Source organism: Panicum virgatum, chromosome 4N (assembly GCF_016808335.1).
Source record: "Panicum virgatum strain AP13 chromosome 4N, P.virgatum_v5, whole genome shotgun sequence".
Classification (NCBI taxonomy): domain Eukaryota; kingdom Viridiplantae; phylum Streptophyta; class Magnoliopsida; order Poales; family Poaceae; genus Panicum; species Panicum virgatum.
This window is the reverse complement of record NC_053148.1, coordinates 12,005,599-12,021,062: the sequence shown is the minus strand read 5'-3', so window position 1 is coordinate 12,021,062 and position 15,464 is coordinate 12,005,599. Positions and strand designations below refer to the sequence as shown.

The window sequence follows — 15,464 nt, the reverse complement described above, 5'->3', positions numbered from 1 at the left end:
ATTTATGTGTTGTACTGTAATGTTGCATTGAGTTTGAATTGTCCCTGGTGATTGCATGAAAAATTAGGGGAAATGCTGTCAAAATTTGCTATTGAATGGGATGTCGAAATTGTCCCTAATTACTTCTACATTGTGATTAAACATCGTGTTGTTTATTTGATTTTCTAGATCCTCCATGAATGCATATGCATTGGAACTACAATAGTAATATATACTAAATATTTTATTAGCTCTATGCATTTTCCTATACAATGTTTTCTTGGTACTTGATATTACTTTATTTAGGTGGATTTTATTACATGTTAAAACAACACTCTTTGTGAAACACAATTTGAATGCTAAAACTACCCTTATTTTGGGATAGAGGGAGTATCGGTAAATCAGGTATTTTGGTTACCCGAGACCTGTAATTATTTTGGTTAGTAGGATGCTGAGGTCGAACAAGTGACTGAAATTTCCAATTTCGGGTAATTCAGTTCGGTTCTCGATTAATTGTACCTAGATCTAGCTAGAGGGACGGTGGCAAGGTGGACGAGACAGGCAAGAGCCAGCAGCCCGGCGGTGAGCTGGAGTGCGGGGTACCGGTGACAGAGTGTGCACGCTAACTGGGGATGGCGATCATGCGGGTAGCATGTGGCTAAGCGGTAAAGTTAGATGCATAGATAATTGATGAAATTCTGAAAATCATTCTCTGTCTTGATGGTCCTTAAAAATTGTAGAAATTTAAGTAAAGATATTTAGCACATTGGATACCCTTTTTTCCATCATCTTTAAATTATATTATTATGTATGGCTTAGGCATGTTAATTTATATTGCTATTTTTCTGCAATCATAATTATGTTTATTGTTTTTTATTATAATATTTTTTAGAATAATTATTTTTTGATCAAATTGTATGTACCCGCAGCATCGCACCGGCCCTAGTCTAGTCATACAGTAAATAAGGAGGAGCTCTCCAGGGGCCTGGAATTTCAGATGCAGCTCAAACACAGGGCACCGGTGGTTGCAGCGGTTTTTGTGATCCTGCTTAGGAAACACCTCAACAATTTCTTGCGCACATCGCGTGAACTGCCATAAAACCAGAATGCATAGTATGACATGTTGTAAAGAAAATACATATAAATGGTACTATGCTTCTTATCATCATGCACACAGGCTCTAGAAGCGCAAATATTATGACAGAAACTCCTACTTCTCAAAAGTACTAGTTCCGCCTCAGTAAGTGCAATGTAAACATCAGTAGAACAAAAATAATCCATGCCTCTAGAAACTAATTAAGCAAGCCGCAAATATGTATCAGTGAGTGCTGTAAAATGTCAGTAGAGACGAAATATATTGAGCAAACACGGTTAGAGAAAAAGCGAAAGCCAGTGCTACCAAATTCCAACTAGGTCAAGTGCAATGACAAGGGCCTATCCACAGATGAACTCAATTAAGGATAATCTTCAGCCATGCGCTAGACAGAAGAAGCGACTAACAAACTTGTGAGCAGCCTTTTCTTTGGTGATATCTAAGACGACTGACACCGCATATTTGAACATTCGCGAGCTGCGAGGCACCCCAAGCTCTTCCGCGCGCAGCAAGAACTCCTTGATGCGCTCCGGGCTATAGGTAAGCAACCGTGGGTTGCGTGAACACAGCTTGGCAATATCTCGAACACTTAGACCGCACTGACAAAGCAGCGCGATGTTAGGCTTGATCACCCTCTCAACATCCGCCCAGGGTTTACTTTATCGATAAATTAAAAATATCGGAGGTTGGTGATAAACGGGAATATCGGATATATCGGAATTCTATCGGTGATAGTGAAATTTTTTCGGACAAAATTTAGAGAAAAAACTCTCATTTTGTGTAGAAATGAACTTAGATTTTTTTTCAAACCATCTAGCCTAAAAAACTATACATAATAACGTAGAAAAATGAAAGAAAATAGCCGGTAGGGAGACATGTCTGCTACGTCAGTTCTCACTAGAATATGAAGAATTGGATGGTGGAATAAAAACAAATGAATGGATTAGGATTAAAAGATGGTTACATGCTTTTTTTACTCGTTATAGTGGGTAAAAAGTATGTGCACAAACTTGTGGGTTAGTCGAATGGAGTGTTAAATTTAAAACAATGATATTTTTAGATGATAAACTAATTCTATCGGTGCTCACCGGTAAAACAGAAATATCGGAATTATCCGAAATCTATCGGATAAGATGAACCATGCATCCGCCTGTAGAATGCGGTCACTCTTCTTGATGATCGCGAGGAGCTGTTCAAATGAACCAAGGAAGGAGATGAGGAACTCGAGCTTTGGGACGACGTCGCAGTCGCGGAGGGCGCGTGAGCCGACCAGGAGGAAGCGAGCGATCTGGGGAGTGGACAGACCGAGGCGGTCACGGAGAGCATGAAGGCGGGGGCCGATTTTCTTAGGCGAGCCGCGGAGGAGCAGCGGGTGCGCGCCGAGGACTTCGGCGATGTCGGCGCTGGAGAGGCCGACGCCGGAGAGCAGGGCGAGGATGGCGTCGGGGTTGGTGGCGGATTTGAGGCGGGACCAGCATAGCTCCTCGAATCCCTTCTTGTTACAACCTTTGGAAGCTTCATCGAATGCCTTCTTAGCCGTCTTTCGGGCTTGAGCTGGGTGGAGGCCGCAGGCGGCAACGAGGTACTGTACTCCTCGAGGGAGAATGGGGCGGTGGAGGCCGAGGTGGAGGCGGAGAGGAGCCAGGCACGGTGGTAGAAGGGGGAAGGGAGCGAGGAGGCCGCGCAGTGGAGAGGGAGGAGGTGCCTGCGGAGAAGCAGCATGGCGGCGGCGGCGGCGGAGACGGCTGCGCGTCAGTTCTGTTACGAAACGGTGCCTGTACACCAACAGGCCACGAAGCAGTTAGGATTAGAGATTAGATTAGCAGTTAGTACTATGAAGGGGCATGCCTCTTCGTCAGTTACAATTCTTGAATAGATGCGTCCGTACGTTCGTACGGCGCAACCCTTCACATTTATAAAATTAGGGCCTGGCTAAATTACGGCCTGTAATTTAACCCTACAGTACGTCCGCTTCACTTTTGGAAAGGAGATAAACACAGCATGCTCAGATTTCCTTTTTTGGTTAAACTCTGTGCTTTCTGATAGAATACTGTATGATGCGCACAACAAAAAACACAGAATAAATATACATACCTCATTTTACTCTCCGATAAGCAATTCTTTGAAAAAACACTAAGCAAATTAGATCATATACAAACACATTTTAACCCATCTAATAAATATACAGACCTCATTTTTACTCTCCGATAAGCAATTCTTTGAAAAGCACTAAGCAAATTAGATAATATACAAACGCATTTTAACCCATCTAAATTGCCGACACTGTTGTACTGATCAAATTAAATGATTAGAGCTATTACAACTGCTACCAAACTAGTCTCATGAATCAAAATCGAGGTTGCATGGAGCTACAACTAAACTACTGTCGATTACAATCTGATGAACTGAGGGCCACCAAACACCACGCTCAAGAGCATGTTATGGTGCTGATTCAATGATGAAATTTGCGGGCAGAAAAAAGGCACATCAGGTTTCACCAAACACCAAGCTCAAGAACATGTTATAGTGCTGATTCTATGAGGAAACTTGCAGGCAGAAAAAAGGCACATCAAGTTTCAGGTCCAAACATTGTTTTGTATGGCTGAAACGAATAGCAAGTGCAGTTAGTATTAGAACTAAAATATCAGGAATGTTGAATACCTCCGGTAACAAACATTATTTGTTCTATATAACCTAATTCATGCTCTTATTTTTGCTAATACACAAACACATTATTTTTTAAATTTCTGGTCATAATATTACCTAATTCAGAACCATATTATTGCCTAAAACAATTACATAATTTGCCTTACTAGAACAACATTATTACCAATGAAGTACATATTTATTGCAAGAAATATACTTAGCTTGCTTTCACTGCATATGCACTTGTTTACTTGAGTTGGTTCATATGCACATCATATCATCTTCATGCATTGTACTTAACTCACCGATACTTGGGGACCTGCAATGTAAAAACAAAAAAATAGAGAAATTAGAGAAGAAAGAATGTTGTAAAAGTTGCCCAACGAATTGCATTGTATTTCCTTGACCATTGATTTGCCTGTTGAACAGTACATCATTGTTAGATGATTCATATTTAGTTGCTTTTGTTGCATGCAAAAAAGCTCTCATGTAGCTGCTGCTATCTAATCAGATTTGTGACTTGTTGAATGATTGTGCAGGGGATATAGAAGATTAAAAATGGATTTAATCGAGCTCCCACCAGAATTTGGTTATGATTTCCTAGATGAATAAGATGCAAATCCACCCTATTTACACTCAGAAATAGTTGGAGATGGAGCAATACATGATATTGAGCATGTTCCAAATCAAGAGACAGCTGCAGTTTTTGATGATGTAGTTTCTGGTGGCAACAATTTAGCTAATATCGGTAAATAATCTAGTTGAAAGCACCCTAGGATATGCAGGCAAAATGATGATAACACACAAGGTTTAGCAATTGTAGAAGAGATTTGGTCAACAACTCTACTGTCGTACACTGGGCAAAACACCTAAGCTGCTTGCATGTAACTTAAAAAAAGCTAAGGCATGAAACATAAACCGCTTTAGCTAGTTTAGCATAAGCTCCTATCTAAAACCACAAAAGTGCTTAGCTGGTAAGATTAATTTGGATAATGATTTAGCATAAGTTGTATACATGAAAATCCAAATAACCAGTAGAAATACCTGAAAAATGCTATAATTAGAATGCAAAAAAAATGCTAAAGTAAAATGAATAAGTTGCTTGATGGTTCAGTGATAGTTGCCAACAGAATGAATCTGAGAGGGTATATTGCCTACTGATTACTGATTATCTAACAAAATGAATCCTCTAGCTATTGGTTCAGTTGCACCACTGATTTTATGTAAGCAAGCTCTGGCACTAAAACAACAAAGCACAAAATTAATAAGTAGAAATGGTAGAGCTCCACATAGTCGCGCGAGCTCCATCGCCGGAGCTCGCCGCTCCTCATGGTGCGGAGGCGCTAGAACCAGCGAGGAAGGTGGGGGCTTAAGGGCGTGGAGGCCTTGACAGCATTGTCGAGCTCGCTGGCAAGCCTGGAAAGGCTCTCAATGCCTAACCCCAAGTGCAGCTAGGCGAGCGCCTAGCCGCACCTTTTTGAATATTGCTTGTCATTGTAACCAAAGTATGGTTATTTGAATAGCATTAACCAGGTTCTCAAGTGAATCACGAATGTGTTGTCTGCACTCTGCAGCTATACATAATTAAAAAAGATATACTATGTGGTTTACATAGGCAATACATATCTAAATGATTTCAAAAAAATTGCAGCTGTTAAATCACTGCTAGAATCTAGCAGAAATAACCGTTCAGCTAAACAATTTCACGGGTAAAAAAGCTAAACAAAAAGAACAACAGAGCATTCAGTTATCGAGCTCTTGCTTTGGCTATCATTCAGTTAAGCTACTCATTTCTTCAGGTGAAAAAAGGCATGTCTAAAAATCAACACACTAGCTCTTAAGCTCCTGAACTTAGTTATCTATCCTCTACTGTATTTAATGAAACAAGAATATATAATGGTACTATATCTAGAAGCCCCTTTTCTTTGCAATCATCTAGGTACTACAGTTCAAAAAATCTCTTCACACTGTACTTGTAGTTCTGGACTTAAGAAAAATGATTTGAGAAGCTTCCATCATGTTGATTGACTGACCGAAGCCAAAAAAAAAAATCTAGCAACTTGGTATGATGTTCTTTATACTGAATCTAGCAACTAGGTATGAATTCTCCCCACCCCCTATTGCCATTTGCAAAATACATGGGTCTCATTGCAGAATCATGCATACAAACATAGAAAAAAATGAGGTCATCCTAGAAACAGTATGTGTTCATTCATCAATAAATTTGCACCCCCTCCCCCACACCCCCATTTTCCCTGCGCATGACTTGAGACCTCCGTGAGTGAGATCTGCTTGTCCAAATTAAATTCGCATGAATGAAACATGCCAAATCAAATTATTTTTATATCTCACAAAGAAGTCGAGTTTGGACAAGATATTTTACAAGATTGTGTATTATCATATCATCTACATGTGTGATTTTTTTGGTGAATTTAGATGACTTTTTATTGTGGTTTGCACATGTTTTCACGAAGGCGCACTAGATACGTTCCCTTCCTTCTATGGCCTTGAAAATTGCAAACTTCCTTCTTTAGCTCTGGTTTTATTTTCTATCCCTCTCTTGGCCTTACCGTGAGGTCCGCTAGTTGGTTCTGTTTTTGCCGTGACGGACGGTGCCTGCAGCCGTGAAGGCCTGCCCTCTTGCTTCTCCAGCCAGGGCCACGACACTGACGCGCAACAGTGGCTGGCTCAGACCGCGGCCGACGCCAGGGAGCGGTGCAACAAGGCCATGGGGATGAGCTCGGCCGCCCACGCGCCAGCGGGCGGCGGCGCGGCTCCGCCCGACTCACAAGGGAAAGGAGTAGCGGGAGGGCGGCGGCCAAGCCTTCGCCCATCTGACGCAGCAGGAGGAGATGGGGAGGCCGGACGCGGAAGCTGCATGTGCCGCAGTAGAGAAGCACGACAGGGGCAGGGAGGCCGCTGGACAGGGCACGAAGGACAAGGCCGCGCGTGCGATCGGGGCCACGACAGACCACGCCGCGGCGAGGAAAGCCCGAGAGGCTACGGGGAGGGCGACCGACTACACCATTTAGGCGGCCGCGAGGGCCAAGGACGCCACTGCCGGCGCGGCCGGGACGACCGCGGAGTACGCGAAGCAGGCGGCAGCGAAGGCTGTGACGATGGGCACCGGTGAGGCAGCCGCGGAGTACGCGAAGTAGGCGGCGGCGAATGGGAAGGACTGCGACGTCGACGCGCTCGGGAAGCACTCCGTCGGGTGCGCGAGTGGAGCCAGAGTCAGCTGTGGGAGTGCGCAGCATCGACGGTCGTGGATGGTGGTGAGCGGCCGGCGCATGAAGGCTGTACCAGTGGGCGGGCGGCTGCGCAGCAGGCGTGCCGAGGATAGCGCGAGGCGGCGGCGGGCGGCCGGGGCGCGAAGGCTGTACCGGTGGGCGGGCGGCCGCGCAGCAGGAGCGCCGAGGATAGCGCAGGGCAGCGGCGGGCGGGCGGGCGGCCGTGCAAGGCGGGGCGGCATGCTGCGCACAGCACGGGGGAGCGGCGGTCGGTGGATGGCAGGCATGCTGAGGAAGAGTGAGCAGTGAAGGCTGGGTGAGAAGGAACTTCACGGCTTTCACGGCTTTCACGGCTGCAAGCGCCGGCCTCCACATTCTTAACGGAATGGGCTAACAGAGTTCACTGTAGGGTCACGGCAAGGCTACAGAAGGCATAGAAGATAAAAATAGGGCTAAAGAAGGAAGTTTGAATTTTTCAGGGCCATATAAGGAAGTGTTATTTGGCTAAGGGCCTTACAAGGAATTTTCTCCTGTGAATACCACTCTTTTAGTGAGCGAGGCTATTTCAGCTTGGATTGCTTCTTTCCATTGAGTCCAGTCTGAGTGGTTTTTGCACTCTGCCATGGTCTTGGGATCTGGATCGTTTAGGAAGATTTCTGCAATTGCTGCGGAAAAGTATATGTTGACAACAGTAGTCTTACGATCGTATGATTCTCCAGAATCAATATAATCGACAGAAATTTCTTTCACCACTTGGTCTGACTCGTCATTTCCTAAGACTGTGGAGTCAGGGTGTTTCAATATCCCAGGATCAGTATTTGGGTGCACCATTGATCCGGGTTGTGGATTTGGTCCTGGTTTGGGATTTGTATCCACTTTTGGGCGTCTACCAACTTTAGGTTGGTTTGGATTTACTGATTTTATAGATTTAGTCCGCGAAATCCTCTGATGCTTCCTTTGAGCATCATCCTTGGGAGCAGCAGTACTTCCCCCCTCTTCTTTGTAAGCCGGAGGAGTTGAATGTTTTTGTTTGGTACCTCTACTCTTTCGGGTGCATTCCGTGCAGGATAAGAGGATTTTGTGACACTCTTATAATCAGTAAATGCTTCTGGCAGATTATTTGCAATATGTTGCAAATTTATGATTTTCTGAACTTGTTGTTCAGTTTCTTGAGTATGTGGATCTGAGGGGGAAATGTCTTGGGCATCCCAATTGATTTTCTGGCATTCACTATGGTACTTATAATCTCCCCCTAATGCCTGGAAATAGTCCTCATTGAATATGCAATCAGTATACCGGGCCGTGAGTAGGTCCCCTGTGAGGGGTTCAAGGTATTTAATAATCGACGGTGATTGATACCCCACATAGATTCCCAATTTCTTGTGTGGGCCCATAACGGTACACTTAGGTAGTGAGATCGGTACATGTACTGTAGAATCGAATTTTCGCAGATGAGAAATATTTTGTATATTCCCACATACTAATTGCATAGGAGAGACAACGTGATATGCAGTTGGTTGCAATTGAATTAAGTCTGCAGCGTGTAAGATTGCATGACCCCAACATAAAGTTGGAAGGTTGTAATTTTGTAATAAGGGTCTTGCAATGAGTTTAATTCGCTTAATGGGAGATTCTGCTAAACCATTTTGTGTATGGACATATGGGACAGAGTGCTGAACTTGAATTCCTAAAGCCATACAATTATCGTTGAAAGCCTTTGAGGAAAATTCAGCAGCATTGTCCATTTGAATTGATTGAATTTGATGTTCAGGATTTTGTGCTCTAAGTCTAATGACTTGAGTAATAATCTTTGCAAAAGCATGGTTATGTGTGGATAAAGACACACATGAGACCATCTAGTAGATGCATCTATTAGAACCATGAAGTACCTGAAAGGTCCAGACGTAGGTTGTATGGGGCCACATATGCCGCCTTGAATGCGTTCAAGGAATTTGAGTGGCTCATTTTGAATTTTAATGTGTGAAGGACGTAAAATTAATTTCTTTATTGCACATGAAGTGCACATAAAATCTGATGATTTGGGAAATTTAATAGTATTTAACTCATGACCATTTGAATTGCTGATAAATTTTCTCATCATCCTTACACGGGGATGACCAAGGCGGTCATGCCAAGTTTTGAATGTGTCAACATTCTGAAAAATTACCTTGTATGCAACATGTGGTACGGGTTTAATCTATGTGTAGTACAATCTGGACGAAAAAGAAGGAATTTATTCAACAATTTGTTTGCCATATCCGTTATCTTTAGTAAGGAGGAGGAATTCCTCATTATTGTCATCATCGGTTTCAATATGAAAACTGTTTTGACGGATATCTCTGTAACTTAATAGTGTATGCTTTGAATCGGAATACAAAAGTGCATCCTCAATTGTAATATGGGTACCCATAGGGAGTACGATAGTGGCACGACCAGTGCCAACTATCGTTGCATCGCGTCCAGCGATTGTCAAAACATTTCCTTGTTTGTTTGTAAGAGTTTGAAAATATTTTGTTTCCCTAAGTATAGAATTTGTGGTTCCACTATCCACAAGGCATAATTCCTCGTCCATTGGATTGACTCCCGTAGAAAATCTATATATAAATGAAGAATTTAATATGAAATCCTTTGATGATATATAGAATACACACTTTATTTCTTGAATACCAAATGTATACAATACATTTATTTTATATCCAACCAAAGAAAGTGATGACCTTATTTATTTACAACACTTTAAGACATAAATTGTGCTAAATATTACAAATACTAATAAATAGGACATTAAGACTTTGGAATCTTTTTGGAGATTGGGAGCCTATTCGAGGTCTCCAAATATGTCGTTGGAAGCGTATTCTATGACCATATTCTTTGTAGCAAGATCCTTGCCTCCTGGTATGGGGTTGCTGCTTGGTTCCTCAGAAACTTGTTGCGAACAACTAGCCTCTTTCCTGGTGGTGTCAGGTTGATAGTTGAAGTGGGCTTCATACTTCTGTCCTTGAGTAGCACGTCCATGACCCACGGACTTTAAGTAAAGATCAACAAGATGACTTGGGGTACAACATTTCTTTGTAATATGGCTGTAACAACCACATTTTTGGCACACAGATTTGTCACTCCTGTGTTTGGAAATGTTCTTGCCCTTGTTGGAAACATGAATCTGGAATTTTCTTGTCGCTTCTGCAGTTTTTCTTACCCTTCTTGGAATTTTCTTGATGACGGTTCTTAGAAGATCCATTGTTAAATTTGGGTTTATTCTTAGAATAAGTATGTACTTCAGGCAATGGAGCTGACCCGACAGGGCATTGCTGATTATTCCAAACCATAAGTTCGGAATGTTTTTCGGCCTCAAGTAATGTATGAATTAGATCAGAATAAACCTGAAAATTCCTTTCACGGTATTGTTGTTGAAGAATTCTTTTAGAGGGAAGCATAGTGGAATGAGTCTTTTCTATCTTATCCGCATCTGAAGGTTCTTTCTCACAGAATTGCAACTTTGAGCAAATCCTATGAACAACATGATTATAATCACTTACGGTTTTAAAGTCCTGTAAGCGAAGTTGGGTCCACTCATAATTTGCCGAAAGCAATAAGAGTGCCTTTTGTTGTTCATAGCGTTGCTTAAGAGATTTCCATAGATTTCGTGGATTTTCTTCCAATAAATATTCAGCCTTAAGGTCAGGAAGAATATGGCTCCTAATGATATATAGTGCCGTGTATACATGTTGATCATCAAGTGGTGCAACACCCTCTTGGAGTGTAACACTGCTTGATAAAGTCCTCAGGACGCAAGACTAACTTTTATGTCCACAACCCATGTTGGATAGTTGTGACCATCTAGAGCTAGTAATTCTAACTCTTTGACAGCCATTGATCCTACACGAGTCAAACCATCGAAACATTTTAAGTTATTAAAATGTTGTGGTGTGTTGTAAGTTTGGGATGCAAAATAAAAACAAGATAAATCTTGTATTATTAATGGTGTAAAATCTCATATGCATAATAAGAGAATGGAGGTAGTCACCATAAAGGCGTAGACCTCAAAATGGGCATAGTCTGTTGTTAACAGTAGATGCCAAATTATTTATGCAAATTGTATAAACACGTCTGAAAGCATCTAGGCCCTCAAGGTATGTTTCGGTGATTAATGACAACCATTATTGTGACTAATGAGTTTGTGCAGCTTAATGAAATCTTATCGCTCATTGGATCATATGTTAAAGAGGCCCCTAAATTTCATCATTCAAAAAGACGATCTTGGTATTCAACTCAAGTATATAGCAAGACTAAGGATCTTTCTAGTCCTAAGTGTCGCAAGGTTGAGAAGGACACTTAGATTAGTTTAGGTTTTATAGTTTTGTAGAGATCGCACTATTAAGAGGGGTTATGGCCAAGTAACTTGAGCATGGACATGGTCAATCAAAAAATGGATGTACACATTGGTCACTCATGTTCTTGGAAGCTCAAACAAGTGCTATTCAACTCATCTCAAGAATATTTGGATTTCATTCAAGATTCAAATCAAAACAGACAAAATCAGAAAAAAGTCTTATCACCGGTTTAACCGACGACATCAATTTTCTATATATCGGTTAAACGCTGTCACTGAAGCATGGACACTGAGTACACTGGTTAAACCGACGATATTTGAAATTAACGTCGGTGTAGTTGTCTAGAACGTTGGTTTTTCAGGGATTTCTATGCTTATACTCACCAATTAAACCGACGATGGATTTGAGTTAGCGTCGGTGCAGTTGTCCAGAGAGTTGGTTTTTCAGTTGATCAGTGGACAACTACACTCACCGGTTAAACCGATGATGACTTTTGGAGGGCCGTCGGATTAACCGACGTTGCGTACTTTTCTGGCAGCTTTACTCCAACGGCTCTATCCGCGTGAGCTGCCTATATATACCCCTCCAATGGGTCATTTTGAAGACTCTTGACACCAGGCAACACTCATACACTCATACTATTGTTGAGAGCCACCTTGAGCTTCACATTCCACTCATTTGATCTTTCAATCATCCAAGAAGCAAGGCTAAGGACTTGAGTAGAGAGAAGCTTGTGTGCATCCATTCTTGGTGATCGGTTCTTACTCAAGTGAAGGCCCTAGCTTGTTACTCTTGGTGATTGGCATCACCTAGGCGATCCTGGTGATTGAGGTGTTTCTTGCGGAGATTGGCAAGTTAATTTTGGGAGTCCGAAGAAGATTGTACGTGGCTTGAGCTCCACCACGCCGGGATGGTGAACGGAGACTCTTAGTGAGCACCCTCGTCTCGGTGACTTGGGAGGTGACAAGACTCTTAGTGAGTGTCACAACGTGGATTAGGGGTGTGTGCCAACACATCGACACCATGGAAAAAAATCCAATCGTCTCTTGCCCACTCTTTACATTCAAACACTTACTTTCATGCAATTTATTCATGTGCTTGACCCTAGAGATGATAACTTAGCTCTACCTTGCTTAGCCGGTTGGTGAATTGAGTCTTACTAGTATTGCATAGGTTAAGGTTGCTTTATTTTGTTTTAGAAATTTGAAAAAGGCCCAATTCACCCCCCTCTTGGTCCTTCGATCCTTACAATTGGTATCAGAACCTCATTGCTCATTTGGATCATTAGGCTTCACCGCCTAGAGCTATGGCCAAGATGGGTGGATCGCCTCCTCACTTCGAGGGCAAGAACTTTGCTTATTGAAAAGTTCGCATGGCCGCATATCTTGATGCGATTGCCCCCAAAGTGTGGTTAGCAACTAAGACCGGGTTCACCGGAACTCCCACCCTGGAACAACTCAAATGGAATACTAAGGCTAGAAATGCAATTTTTGAAGCCATTAGTGAGGAAGTCTTTGCTAGAGTTAATGGCATGGACTTGGCAAATGATATTCGGAAGGAGCTCATTGAAATTCATGAAGGCTCAACCAAAGTTCGTGAGCAAAAATATCACTTGTTTAGAGCTAAGTATGATTCTTTTAAAATGTTAGCTCATGAAAATTGTAATGATATGTATTCTCGCTTGAATGTCATTGTCAAGGACATTAATACACTTGAAATATCTAAAATTGATAGTGGCTCCATCAACCGCAAGATACTCATGCTCCTTCCGAAGCCCAAGTACAATATCATCAATGCTATGCTTCAAAATAAGAATCTTGATGCGATGGAAGTAGGAGAGCTTGTGGGCGAAATTCGCGCTCATGAAATGGGTATTCTTGGTATGTCCGAAGAGCCAACTTCAAGCAAATCAATCGCTCTCAAAACCAAGGTCAACAAGCACCGCAAGCTCAAGATGATCAAGCAAGAATCAAGCTCAAGCAATGAAGAAGATGATCGTCATGAAAGCTCATTGTTGACGCTTCTTAAAGCGCCAATTTACATACTGCAAGCACACGGATCGTGTATAGCTTTTCCCTTAGAGTATTCCCCCAAGGTTTATCAATCCACGGAACAAGTGTATTACTATGCCTAACTAAGCACTAATGATGTTGGTAAAAGATCTATATTGAGTGATTGAGTGTGAAATAGATTTAATCTAACCAATCTAATCTAATCTAGACTAGTGAGCAATGATAAACATGTGCACAAGATATGAAGAGCATTTATCCATAGGGTCTAGGATCACTGGAGATGTAATCGCCAAGCAATGAAGAACAGATCTAATCTACAAAAGGTGTGTTCCAAGATCAAAACCTTTCCCTCCCGCATACTGTCACTACACGAGGATAATCGGTAACGAATCAACAAGAACACGATAGTTGATGTAATCTAAGTAAACCATGCAAGAGCAAAGCAAACCCAAAGCCAAGCCGCGAACTATTAGGCATCAAAGCATCATCAACAAGAATCGTGATAGATCAATCTCATAAAGGATTCGGCAATTACAACTCAAGATCTCCTTACAACCCCATGAACAAACGAGGACTTTACCCCATGAAGCTAAGCGAAGCGTAGTCGATCATGGTGACGAAATCTCTGGCAAGGGATGGATCCCTTGCTGTCCTCCAACTTGCAGCGGCGCCGATGGACGATGAGGCCTCTGGTGTCGCCTTTCTCTTGTGTCTAACTCGAATGTATCTCTGGATGCTCTTTCTCTGCGATCTTCCCGCAGTACCCCCCTCTTTGACGGCGGCTTCGGGGTATTTATATGCAGATATGGTCGGTGGTTTTGGTAAAACATAGATTAGGGTTGATGCATACTTCGTGCTGAAGAAAACCGAGACCGATTGGGCTCCAAAAAGGGCTAGGCCGGCCGGCCCAAGGACTCAAGGCCGGCCGGCCTGGGCCTTTTCTGTCCCCTTTCGGTCCCATCTTTTGCGTGTTGATTCTTCCTTCTATTCCTCATCTTAGTCCAGTTGTAACCATGCATCAAAACATCTCCAAAAATGTCCAAATTCCAGTCAAAATGCAACATGCTCCAAAATCCAGGACAAAATCGAAAACGGCCAAATTCGGGTGCCAAGTGGCGGGTTAGTACATGAATCATCCCGAAGAATTTACCAAAACGACTCCTAATCATATAGTAAAATGGGTACTTAAGGAGCACCAACATTCCCCCCATGCTTAGCTTTTGCTCGTCCTCGAGCAAATCAAATCATCAAATCCTTCCAAGGGTTGCTCAAGATTTTTCGAACTGCAAAATTTACTTATGCAAACAAGTCTAACAATATTTCTTCAAACAAAGGTCAGAGGAGCAGCGAGGATAATCATATCATGGGCATTTAAAAACTCATCCAATATTACTCCACAACTCTTACCTTTAGCTGGCAACTCGAATATCGACAACACTTGCTTTTCTTGCCATCCTTGGAGGTTTTCTCTCTTTTTTTTAAGAAACAAAATACCCTGCAATAAAGGTTAGACCAGAAATTCTTGCACAAGTCCTTTCATGTCTCTCAATATAAGTGGTTGTCCTATTTTTATTTGCAAGCTCTCATCTCCCGAAAGTCTCTCAAGTATAAAGTGGGGCTATAGGTGAGGCTTAGCAAAGTATATACATATATTGTCAAATTAAGAAAACCTTCTAATGGTTGCTTACCTTCCGAGCCAATGATCATGAGAATTTCTCCATAATGTAAAGGGTTCAAGGGTAAGAAGATTTAGAATGGTGGACATGTGCAAAGACATACAAAAAGATTGACTTCAAGGCACAAGCATCGTCCTCGTTGTCGGATTGCACATGGTTGGAATTGAGGATATTGTTCTCAAACAATAAGGTGATATCTCTTTGCACTTCTCCAATCATAGAATCCCTTCATTTATTTGTTTCTTCTCATACATTTTTTCTTTCTTTCTTTCTTTCTCCCGAATTTTCTTTCTCTTCTCCGAACCTTTTCATAGGACACTTTCTATAAAACATAGATAGACAAATCTCCAAAGTGTCTCCCTAAATTTTAGAGCCCGAACCGAGACCAGAGAGGCCTAGGCCGGCCGGCTCAAGGGGTGTAGGCCGGCCGGCCTGGGGCTTTCCCAAGTCGGATTCGGTCCGTCTTTCCAGTACTCCTTCCTTTCTTCATCCCAAAG

The 15,464-nt window shown here is 42.3% G+C and overlaps 1 pseudogene; it reads right to left on the bottom strand.

Moving 5' to 3' along the window:
- Positions 1–1,324: 1,324 nt before the first annotated feature.
- Positions 1,325–2,818, bottom strand: LOC120670570 (annotated as a pseudogene).
- Positions 2,819–15,464: the final 12,646 nt, after the last annotated feature.